The 12,253-nt window shown below is 38.1% G+C and overlaps 2 long non-coding RNA genes across 2 annotated transcripts in view; one reads left to right on the top strand and one right to left on the bottom strand.

The window, feature by feature from the left end:
• The window catches only part of LOC119716023 (uncharacterized), a 27,564-nt gene extending 23,086 nt beyond the window's left edge, over window positions 1–4,478 (bottom strand). Inside the window, exon 1 of the long non-coding RNA XR_005263635.2 lies at window positions 4,330–4,478. This is a non-coding gene — a long non-coding RNA (uncharacterized lncRNA). The remainder of the gene's footprint in view (window positions 1–4,329) is intronic.
• Window positions 2,713–12,253, top strand: LOC106019415 (uncharacterized). The gene is made up of 3 exons (XR_001194209.5): window positions 2,713–2,838; window positions 3,895–4,048; window positions 10,726–12,253. It is a non-coding gene; the product is annotated as an uncharacterized lncRNA (long non-coding RNA).

Genomic DNA, 12,253 nt, shown 5'->3' with positions numbered 1-12,253 from the left:
CATCTCCATAGCCTTAAAAACAGAGCAGAGTGTGGTTGTGGAATCCAGCTTTTGAGTCACATTCTGTTACAGAACCAGAGACTAATTATACCTCCATGGTCTGGGAATAGGAGGAAGAGAAGAACTGAATAGCTTTAAAACAACATGGCCAAAGTAGTGTGAGTGAGAAATACAAATACCACAGACAAGAGGCAATAGAATTACATCAACAGTTAAGACTGATTTTACATATTGCTCTCCTGAAATCAGGCACTTCAATTCCATCTTAGAAGTATTTCATTCTTCTATCTAAATACTTCAGAAGTTTTGGTCTAGAGGCTGTGCCCTATGACCACATGATGTTTGGCCACCTCTTCTATAAAATAAAACATATGTCTATATATAATGCTTGTTTACTTAATATGGTGCAATTTGGGGTTTTGCAGTACTGAGAGGCTGCCAAGTACAAGAAATATCCAACTAACTGTATACACACGCAAAAAGGTGTAAGAGCTAGTGTAAAAGGAAGGTTCAAAAAAGAAGCTGAAGAAAAGAGAGAGAGAACAAGGTTTCAGAAAGTTTAAATGCAGGGATAAAGTGTGCTGAATTACCATAGGTCTATCTCAGTATTTATTTGGTTGCTTACCTTCATTCACTATCTGCCCCTAAAGGGTACATTATTCTAGAAAACTGCAGATATTTTGCAACAGTATAAGCATCATACACATTGATTTTCAGTAATCAATCTTATCAAGGCTTTTTCACTGTGTTCATTAACTTCACTGAAGATGGCAGGACATGAAAATTACTGGAGGGTATAATCAACGTGGCTCCAAAACAAAGAATGAAAACTAACACTGATACAGGTCGAATTATGCTAGATTGATAAAACTGGAAATAACCATAGTCATGATGGAAACAAAACAGCTTATAAACATGATTATTTATTTTTTGGGAACTAGTGTTCAACTTTTGTGTTATTTAGCCATTATCATGTTGGAAGACGAGAGCACTATGCAGAGGTGGCTATGCTTGTGGAACTATGCTTCTGAATCTATTGTCCACTGCATTGGAGTTTAGTTTATTTAATCTACCAAAAGTAAGCTACAACAAACATTCAAAATAAATAGTAATAAATAAGTAAATAGATAAAAGATCCTTATGTTAAAGAAAAATAAAAAATAAGAATAAGGAAAAGAAAAGAAAATAAAAAAACACGATTATAAACCATGAGAGGAGTGCATTTATTCTGGAAATTAGTGTAGAACAGCAACCATTAGCAAAAATCACATATGGAACACACCACTGATAAGCAGACTATTTTAAAAGATGACATCAATAATTATATGATAATATTTATGTAACACAACATTTGTGTCAAGGGGACATAACTCAATTACTAGTTTGTTATTACATTTAATGTTCATAAGATAGCTAATGCCTTAGTTAAAATTATACTAACTCTTTTACGAGTTATCTATCTTTATTTCCTTCTTTAGTCTAGTCCATTTTTTGTAGAATTTGGGTGTTGCAAATAGCCTTTCTTGTACTTCTGATTATTCCTATGATTTCCAAGAATGATTTACTGAAGAAGTATATGCAGGTAAGAAAATGTTCAATCCTTATTAAATCATAAAAACAACAAAACCACCGTTGATTTTGGGTTACATTTTTAAGGAATTAACAAACTAGCAGACTATTAACAGACTATTCTAGTGATATCCTAAAAATCAAAAGTTGATCTTATTTCTAAATATTTCTACTTTTAGCTCACTATATAGTGTAGGGGAAAAATATGAAAATTACTAGTTTGAAGTGTTCTAATGAAGGACAGAACTCCCATTTCTGTCCATTCACAGTTCTGGTAATGCAGCATGTTCTGTTGTTTTCCACTCATACTACAACAAGCTCTTGGTTGAGATTATCAAGGGAGGGTACATCACATCTTAGGAACAGTTCTGAAGTAGCTCAGCCTTCAGCACAGGTAACTGAGATGCTAGTTTGCAACTGGTATGGAAATCACAGCAAGTAAGTCACAGTTAGTTTCAGAGTCCTTCATGTCATATCTGTGCTCCAGGTAATGAACATTCCGCCTCCTTCAATTTATTAGTCATTTTACTGGATCTGGCTGGGATGTTAACTTCCCCTGCCCATACAGTGCCCATACAGTGCAGTGCTCTGCACTTGTAGCTAGAACAGCAGTGGCATCACACCGGTGTTGTGTCTTCTGCTGAGCAGTGCTGGCACAGCATCAGGACTCTCTCTAACTCTCCTAAGGGGTGGGCAAAAAAGCAAGAAAGGAACATCATCAGGGCAACTGACCTAAACCAACCAAAGAGATATTCCATACCATATGATGTCACACTCAGCAACAAAAGGTGGAAAAAGGAAGAAGAGGGGAAGGGTGGGCTCTCATTGTGAAAATCTCGGTCCTCCTCCCAAACACTGGCTACGTGCGTTGAGGCCCTGCTTCAAGGATGTGGTCAAGTATCACTCATTTATGGAGAGTAGAGAGTAATTTCTTTCCTCTGCACTTCCACACAGCCTTTACTTGTTTTGTTTTCCCTTCCCTCATCCTTTTTCCCATCCCCCTTTTTTCTCTTTAGTTCAATTATTTAATTAATAATCTTTTCTTAATAATTATTTTTTTTTCCTTTAATTAAATTATCCTTTTCTCAACCTGTGAGTTGTTCTTTCCTTTACTTCTTCCCCTCCTCATTTAAGCAGGGGGAGTGAGAAAGAAGTTGTGGTGGAGTTCAGCTGTCTAGCACGGTAAAATCACAGCATTTGTTTTGTTGCTTTTGCATCTGCAGTTGCCAAAGAGGGACTGTACATCCAGATTACCAGTCATGCTTAAAGGTACTTTGTTTCTTCCCTTTTGGTCTTTGGTCTGCATGGTTTTTACTTGTTGTTGAAACTTCTTTGTCAGTTAAGACAGTATTGTCATGAATTCATCAGCCATACTGCATAGCACAGATAGCGTGGAGGCCTTCTAACAACTTTTAACAGATAAGGAGCAAGCACATTCTGCTATCTTCTGATCTCACCAGTTTCCTACAAGGTAGCAGAGATAGGACCATAATAACAACAGGTTTTGGTCATATCTGAAGCATGGAAACTGTATAAGTCTGGGTCAATCATAAAGTGATACCACCTACTTAAGGAAACCATGGTATTATACTGCTGCTTAAAGTGTGTGTGGCTCATAGTTCTCCTTTAAGTCTTGGAACCTTGGGACATTCCCAAACTTTTCTAGTCCGGAAGAACAGATACCTGTGCTTTAAAAACTTGGAAAATGCAGTAGCTGAGTAGGATTTCTGCTGAAATTTAAGGATGGTGAGTGAGTGCAGAGGCACATAAAAATGGGATCTTTGCTGAAGTTAGTCTTTCTATAAGTGTCTATCCTTGATTAATAATGTTACTCATTGTTACGTAATCAAATTAAAATGCAAACAATATTCTGTTTGCTTTGGGCTATCTATCTAGGCCAATGACTGACTTCAAACATACATGTAAACTCTACATTACAGCAGTCTGTGTAATCTTTGCTCACACCCATAATGCTAGTGCAGAAAAGGGGAGGGGAAGAAAAGGAAAGGCGAAACTATATAAAAGAAGATAATCTCAGCAATAAAAACACAAGGGAATTGACTTTAGAGCAACACCAAAAGAAAAGTGGAGAAACTGAATTCAAAAGCAATGTACTATAGCCAGAGGTGTCAGAAGTAATATCATTTGACTCAGGCTTGACAATTTAGTGCAGTGGTAACTCTCCTCTAAACTTACTGTCTTTGTACATTTCTCAGTGCAATCCTATTCTTTTGTTCTATTATAGGAGCTGTATGTGCGTCAGTATGTCTCTTTCTCTTTAGTTACTTTTATGGTTATGACTAGTGTGTAATGTATTTTTCTCAGTGTTCCACCTGTAATGATCCCGTCTCCCACCAACCCTACAGTGTAAACGAGATGTGACATCACTGCAACGTGGCCATGTTTAACTTGAAATATCATAGAAAAGACAACACACTTCAGCCTTCTGTTATACCTTATTCTTGCAGCTGAAAATCAGGTGAGGAATCACAGTCATGACCTCTGCAAAATACTTTTAAAATAAAGTTATATTTATCATAAAGAAGATAAGTATGTTTCTGTCATTTTTAAATAGCTCAATACAATACCTATAAGCTTTTTATGGTAGTGTTTAACTTTCTTTAAAAATTAAAGGCTTAAATAATTAAAAAAAAAAAAAAAAAGGTATTGAAACAATAATCAAAGACAGCTGCAAGCTTGTTCTTTCTCTAAAACATGAAAGGGAAAGAGTGACTGCAATAGTATAAGAAAGAATCTCACCAGTTTCTTAGGAGAAATTTCATGCCAGCACCACTTCGCATTCCAGAATGATGTAAATGGAACACAGTGAGGATGGAAAACCAAACTTTAACATAGAATAAAAGTACAGGGACTGCAGTAGAGTGCCACCTCACCCACAGCAATTGCAGAGAACGAGAGCTGATTAATGTAAATGAATAACTGCTGTGATCCACACTGACTGCTCTTAAAGCAAGTTGTTTGGTTCAGCTGTGTATAAAGTAACTATACACTGCCCTGTTTCTGTACCAGTGGCTAATTCTGATGCTGTCCTTATGTGCGTGGTTTAAGAAAGGGAATGAAATATCCTTTCATTTACCTTCCTCCACAAAGCAACTACTACTATTACAAATAAAAAAGTATTTCTTAACACAATGATCATAAATATATTTAAAAGGAAGAGTTAATATTCTAACAAACTGAGACAGAGGATAAAATATGGTTCAGCTGTGGCCATTCAACACTTTCTCATGGTTCATGACCCTATTACTCTGCTATTCTACCTTAACTTGCAATTCCACTATTTTAGATCAGCAACATGCAGATAGTAGTGCTTTTCCTTATAGCTTTCCTTTTGAACAACCCACCCCAACAACAATTAAAAAATCTACTCTAGACTACAACCAGTAAGAGTGGGTAGCAGAACAGCATAGTTCTTCAGACATGTGCCAAAGTAATTTATTTATTTATTTTTGAAATGTAATATAATTAATGTAAATGTTGGGATAATCTTGAATCAACGTTCTGTATAATTTATCATAGTTTTTTTCTTTCTTCTGACTAGGCAACTCTGACTTTGGTAGAGAAATCTTTATAAAGTTAATTCTAAACTCCATTAGTACTTGTGTATCAAATTGTATTTAATAATATTTAATAAATTAAATTATTTAATTATATTGTATTAAATGATTTAATATTTAATAAATTAATTTAATAAAGGAGGCTGTAGTGAGGTGGGGATTAGTCTATTCTTCCATGTGCCTGGTGACAGGACGAGGGGGAATGGGCTAAAGTTGCACTGGGGTGGGGGGGGTAGGTTGGATATTAGGAACAACTTCTTTACAGAAAGGGTTGTTAGGCATTGGAAAGGGCTGCCCAGGTAAGTGGTTGAGTCACCATCCCTGGATGTCTTTAAAAGACATTTAGATGTAGAGCTTAGTGATATGGTTTAGTGGAGGACTATTAGTGGCCAGAGGTTGGACTAGGTGATCTTGGAGGTCTCTTCCAACCTAGACAATTTTGTGATTCTGTGATTTCTATTGCTGTTTGTTTTTAAGATGCTATTTACTTTTCATATCAAGACTTTGAATCTCCATAAAAAATCTCACAAGTATTATCAAAAAACATGTGTCTAAGGCAAACATTTTGGAAGAAGTTAACTTTGTGCCAACTCCCTTAAGTATTAACCTGAATATATCTCTTTGCTAAAGAAGCTTGAGCAGGTTCTTCTGCCTTTCACTGCTTGCAGTTTCAAGAAGAAGGAATTAAAGTCTTCTGTACCATAAATACAGCTGTACTGATGATATTTAAATTACTTACATTACTAATAACAGTCTGCATTTGTGCAGATGAGCTAAGTCTTCCTCTCTTCAGATTTTGAAACACTTACCTGATCCTGCTACATTTTCCTTTGGCTCCATTTCTTATGTATACTACATGTACTTCTTGGATTCCTGTTTATAATTTTATATAGTGGTGGATGAGAAGAGAGAACACATGAAAGAAATAATCAGTTTTATCTTCATTAGTTATTCTTGAAATTCTCTCTGTTTGTTGTTGTTGTTTGTTTGTTGGTTTAAATATTAACAGTACAATTCTGTTTTTCTGAAATCCACTCTGATCCTCTGTAGAAATTTCTGCTTACTACTTTAGTGCTATTCTTTATTTTTCAAGATTTAATGTTACCCACATGCTTTATTTCTTTAGGCAGAAGATTTCAAGATTTTTTTTTATCTATTTTATAAATATACATATACATTTGTACACACATGATTTTGGGTATTTTCAAGATAAAATATTTTCTGTTTAAACAAGGAGACTCCTTTCAGCAGAAATCAAACATAATTACAGTCTCCACACCTTCCAAAAGAGAAATTATTGCACCCAAATCACTACTATCCTCTTCAGCTTACCATAATAGAAACTGCTAAGGAAAACAAAACAAAACAAAAAAAAAAAAAAACCAAAAAACACTTCTACACTTCTCAAAGACCTGAAGAACTGATTTTTCATAGGCAAGCAACCCATTCTCCAGTTCTTCCCAGGCAGAGTAAAAGTAGACATAGCAGGTGCATGCAATACTTGATTATGAAGGAGTGAGTTAACATCACTGAACGCAATGACAGCACGGAATTTCTCATTCTGAGTTTTTTGCCTGACTTGGGCAGCACAAGGAGTAATTCTAAATATGAGTTTAGATTTAGTACTTATTCTGTGCCTGACTCATTCAGTGTGATTTTAGTAACAAAAAGGCTGTGGAGTTTGTGGAACAATGTTTTCTTGTGCACTGAACTAAGGGAGCTGATCATTGTTTTAGCCATGTGATAATCCTTTTGAAGGCAATTTTTATTAGGACAAATACTTTATTTGTTGTTTTTGTCTGAAAGGCAGAACTGACTAGTAAATTCACAGTACTATAGTTTGAGAGCAAACAGAGGTAACCGAGACTACAGTATGATAAATTCAGCAATTCCCTGTGTAAATATTTATTATAAGCACTGATAAGAAATGTTATGCTATTGTCATAGACATTGACTTCCACCTATTCTAGCTTCTGTTAAGAACTTACCTATTATAAAAGAGAAAAATAATTCTGTTAGAAAACAGAACAATGAGGAAATATTTTAATAAAATGCAGCTCTGTCATCTAATTGGTCAATGCAAGGCACATGTATGAGGAAATATAAGTGGTATTGAATTATCAACTCCAATATTCGTATACGATTCTTTTAAGAGAAGCTTGAATCCTTCTCTGAGTTGACAGATGTTTGTGGGATTTTGAAAATGCTTTAGAGATCTGTCCAAGCAAGTGGTCTTGTGTGATCACAGCTTGATCTTTAAGAGTTAAGTACGCGGTCCACTTCTACACATCAGTTATTTCCAAAATTAGTGCAATGAAAAATGTGTATATTCAACTAATATGATTACAACATTTTGACACAGGTGGTGGAAAAGCTAAGAAGGAGAGGTGTGCTGCTGGTCCCTGTAATGAGGAAGGACTAGTTGGAGATGTGAGTGCCAGGGTCAGCCTTGGCTGCAGTGACCATGATAAGGTAGAGTTCAGGTTCTTGTGAGGAGGCAAAAAGTAGGATTGTGACTCTGGATTTAAGGAGAGCAACCTTTGTCCTCTTCAGGGATCTACTTGTAAAAAAATCTATGGGTTAGGGCCCTGGAAAGAAGGGGGGTCCAAGACAGCTGGTCAGTATTCGAGTATCACTCCAAGCTCAAGATAATGCATCCCTATGAGGAAGAAGGCAAGCAAAGGGAGCAGGAGTCCTGTATCAATGAGCAGGGAGCTCTTGGTGAAGCTCAGGCAGAAGGAAGTTTACAGCATGTGGAAAAAGGGACAGGCCACTTGGAAGGAATATAGGGACACTGTCAGAGTATGCAGGGATGTGACAAGAAAGCCCATCTGGAATTAAATCTGGCAATGGATATCAAGGACAACAAGAAGAGTTTTTTCAAATACATCAGTAGAAAAAGAGAGACTGGAGAAAATGTCATTCTGCTGCTGAATGGAGAGGGTGCCCTGGTGAGAAAGGATATAGAAAAGGCAGAGTTGCTGAATGCCTTTTTTGCTTCAGTCTTTACAGCCAATATCACCCTTCAGGAATCTCAGACCCTGGAGACAAGAGAGGAAGTCTGGAGAAAAGAGGACTTTCCCTTGGTCGAAGAGGATCTTAGAGATCATCTAAGCAAACCTGACATCCACAAATCCATGGACCCCAATGGAATGTACCCACAGGTGCTGAGGGAGCTGGCCAACTCTCCATCATTTTTGAAAGGTTGTGGAGGACAGAAAGGTGTCTAAGGACTGGAAGAGAACCAATATCATGCCAGACTTCAGAAAGGGCAAGGAGGACCCAGGCTACAGGACAGTAGCCTCACCTCCATCCCTGAAAAGGTGATGGAACAGCTTACCCTGGTGGTCATCTCCAAACATGTGGAGGATAAGAAGGTGATCAGGGATAGTCAGCATGAATTCACTAAGGGGAAGTCGTGTTTAACCAATCTGATATCCTTTTAGGATGAGATGACTTGCTGGGTAGGTGAGGGGAGAGCTGTGGATGTGGTCTACCTTGACATCAGCAAGACTTCTGACACTGTCTCCCATAACATCCTCATAGACAAGCTCAGGAAGTGCAGCCTAGATGACTGGACAGTGAGGTGGATTGGAAAATGACCGGATGGCAGAGTCCAGTCCCGACAAGTCTCGGCAAGTCAAGTCTTGACAAGTCTCAGAGTGTTGTGCTTAATGGTACAGAATTTATTTGGAGGCCTGTAGCTAGCAGTATCCCAAAGGTGTCAGTACTGGGTCCAGTGTTGTTCAGCTAATGTATTAATGACATGGACAATGGAATGGAGTGCACCCTCAGCAAGTTTGGTGACAACACAAAACTTGGAGGAGTGGCTGATGCACCAAAAGGCTGTGCTGCCTTTCAGAGGTACCTTGACAGGCTGGAGAGATGGACCAAGAGAAACCTTGTGAAGTTCTACAACGGCAAGTGCAGGGTCCTGCATCTAGAGGGGAATAACCCCAAGCACCACTAAAGGCTGAGGGGTGACCTTCTGGAGAGCAGATCTGCAGACAGGGACCTGGGAGTCCTGGTGGACAGCAAGCTGACCATGAGTCAGCAGCACTGTGCCCTAGTGGCCAAGAAAGCCAACGGTATCCTGGGGTGCACTCGGAAGAATGTTGCCAGCAGGTCAAGGGAGGTGATCCTTCCCATCTACTCAGCCCTGCTGAGGCCACACCTAGAGTATTGTGTCCAGTTCTGGGCTCCCCAGTGCAAGAGGGATATGGAACTACTGGACTGAGTCCAGAGGAGGGCTACGAAGGTGATTAGAGGATGAGAACACATGATGTATGATATGAAGACAGGCTGAGAAGAATGAAAGGAAAATCATCAATGTACTTAAATATCTGAGGAGAAGGTGTTCTGAGGTGTACTGGGTCTGACTGAAATGTTAACTTTCCCTGCAGCAGCCCATACAGTGCAGTGCTCTGCACTTGTAGCTAGAACAGCAGTGGCATCACACCGGTGTTGTGTCTTCTGCTGAGCAGTGCTGGCACAGCATCAGGACTCTCTCTAACTCTCCTAAGGGGTGGGCAAAAAAGCAAGAAAGGAACATCATCAGGGCAACTGACCTAAACCAACCAAAGAGATATTCCATACCATATGATGTCACACTCAGCAACAAAAGGTGGAAAAAGGAAGAAGAGGGGAAGGGTGGGCTCTCATTGTGAAAATCTCGGTCCTCCTCCCAAACACTGGCTACGTGCGTTGAGGCCCTGCTTCAAGGATGTGGTCAAGTATCACTCATTTGTGGAGAGTAGAGAGTAATTTCTTTCCTCTGCACTTCCACACAGCCTTTACTTGTTTTTGTTTGTTTCTTTTATTTTGTTTTTTCTATTTACCCCTCCCTTTTCACCTTTCCTTCCCCCCCCCTTTAATTAAATTGTTTAGTTAATAATAATATTTCCTTAATAATTATTTATTTTTTTCCCTTTAATTAAATTATCTTTATCTCAACCTGTGAGTTGTTCTTTCCTTTACTTCTTCCTCTCCTCATTTAAGCAGGGGGAGTGAGAGAGTGGTTGTGGTGTTTAGTTGCCTAACACAGCAAAAACACCACATAAGGATGGAACCAGTCTCTTTTCAGGGCACAAACCAAAGCACAGGAAGCTCTAGCTGAATATGAGGGGGCTCTTTTTTATTGTGAGGGTGACAGAGCACTGGAACAGGTTGCCCAGAGAGGCTGTGCAGTCTCCTTCTTCTCTGGAGATATTCAAAACCCATCTGGATGCCATTGTGCTCTAGGTGATCCTTCATGGCAGAGGGGTTGGACTAGATTATCTTCAGATGTTCCTTTCAACCTCGTCCATTCTGGGATTCTGTAATATTACCTATTACTGTTTTAGAAAATTATACTGGAAAGCAAAAGTCTGCACTATCTATGTGTTTCCTATGTGAATCCCACTGACTCTGAAGGGTCTCAGAGTACAATAAAACCTCTACGTGAATAAATATGCTGCATCTTTTTTGCATTTCTGACAAAATATCACCTATAATTTCACTAAAACATGGCTTGAATCAAACTGAACATTTACACAAGAAATGACATTTTATAAAATATATTTCTTTTTCTCTTTGGCAGAATTGTTGGACTCTTATGACACCATTGCCAATGAGCACATTTAACAGCATCTACAAATGTCTGTGATATTAGAATTATGGACACCTATTTTTATGATTCCACAGTGATCTGCCATTGTTACACAAGTTTTCTTTTGTTTGTTTTTTGTTTGTTTGTTTTTAATTTTATTCCAATTTCCTTCATTGTTTAGTGAGAAACATAATCAGATTTTTATAATCAATAACACAAATGTTATTTTAACAACATTGGGACGGGGGTCATAGACTTGATATTGTGACTATGTATTCTCTAGGATTCCTAACTGAATGTGTTTGGAAAAGTGATTTCTTGAGTTTTTGCTTTAAGGTACACAATTCCCTTTCTGCAGAATGCTGCTGTATTTCTTCTGCTTGCAAATAATAGCATATAAAACCTGAGGCCAAGCAATGAAGTAGCAGTCTAAAAGGTTAAGGACCCTTTGATCAGGGTATTAAAGACTCTGTTCACAGATGAAATGTTGTGCTTCCAAAGTTTTATGTTAAAAGTTAATATGCTTAAGATAATCAATCTCAGCTGCACTAGACCTTCAGTAATTTTGTTTCTATCATCAAACAAGCCTTATGGGGTTGAATATAGTGGTAGTTCATAATGAAGCACTTCATATAGAAGCAGCTGTCTCCTCACCTGTTTCCCAGCCCATCTAGAGGCCTGGAGAAATTCTTCAATTTAGCAAGCAAACTTAAGTCATTATTAGAAATGACAGGGAAACCTGATGAAATTGTACTTTCAATTGGAAAACAAAATTGCAATCAGACCAACATGATTTCCTCATGGTCTGACCATGCTAATGCCAAGTTGAGACATGGGCAAATGTATTTAAAAGTCATAATGGAGTATTACCATGCAATCTCTTTTTACTGGCCCTTATTAATATAAAACTTCAATTTGCATGTAAATGCAGTCAACTTTCATATCATCAAAATACATGAAGCCTGGGAAAGTAATGAATTGAAGTTTGATGCAGCAATTACTGACGTTTATAAAGAATTTTAAAGAGGTCATTCTAGTCTTGGCTGAGAAAATGAGGAAATCAACAGGGAATATTGTCAATATAGCAACAGTGGGAGTTGGAGTCAGTCCCAGGTGTTAGAAGGCCAGATGATGATTAATAGAGAGGGAGTATGAAGCCTTTCACCCAGAAGGACTGGGCTGGACCTGGGGCTCAATAACAGAGCTCTCATGAAAAGGTTCTTGCTGGGTTCCCACTTTAGCTGCCTCGAAATGTGTTCCAGAGGGAATAAAGTAGCAAGTGTTTATGAGAAGAGCAGTGCTGAAGGTTTAATTGGGCTCCACATCCTTTCAGCTCCCACCAGTAGTTGATATGCAGTTTAACCTTTTTTTCCCCACCTCAAATACCCCAGTGCCACTGGGATTTTAATAAGGCAGTATCTTGATAGCTTGGAAAAATACTGGCTTCTTTGCTAAATTGAGTTAAACTACCTTATTGTGTAATAAAGACAATTTGTACATCTCTTGATTTGAAAATTTT

This window comes from Anas platyrhynchos, chromosome 2 (genome assembly GCF_047663525.1).
Source record: "Anas platyrhynchos isolate ZD024472 breed Pekin duck chromosome 2, IASCAAS_PekinDuck_T2T, whole genome shotgun sequence".
In the NCBI taxonomy this organism is placed as follows: Eukaryota; Metazoa; Chordata; class Aves; order Anseriformes; family Anatidae; genus Anas; species Anas platyrhynchos.
Note: the sequence above shows the minus strand (reverse complement) of the source record. Positions and strands in the feature narration are given on the sequence as shown.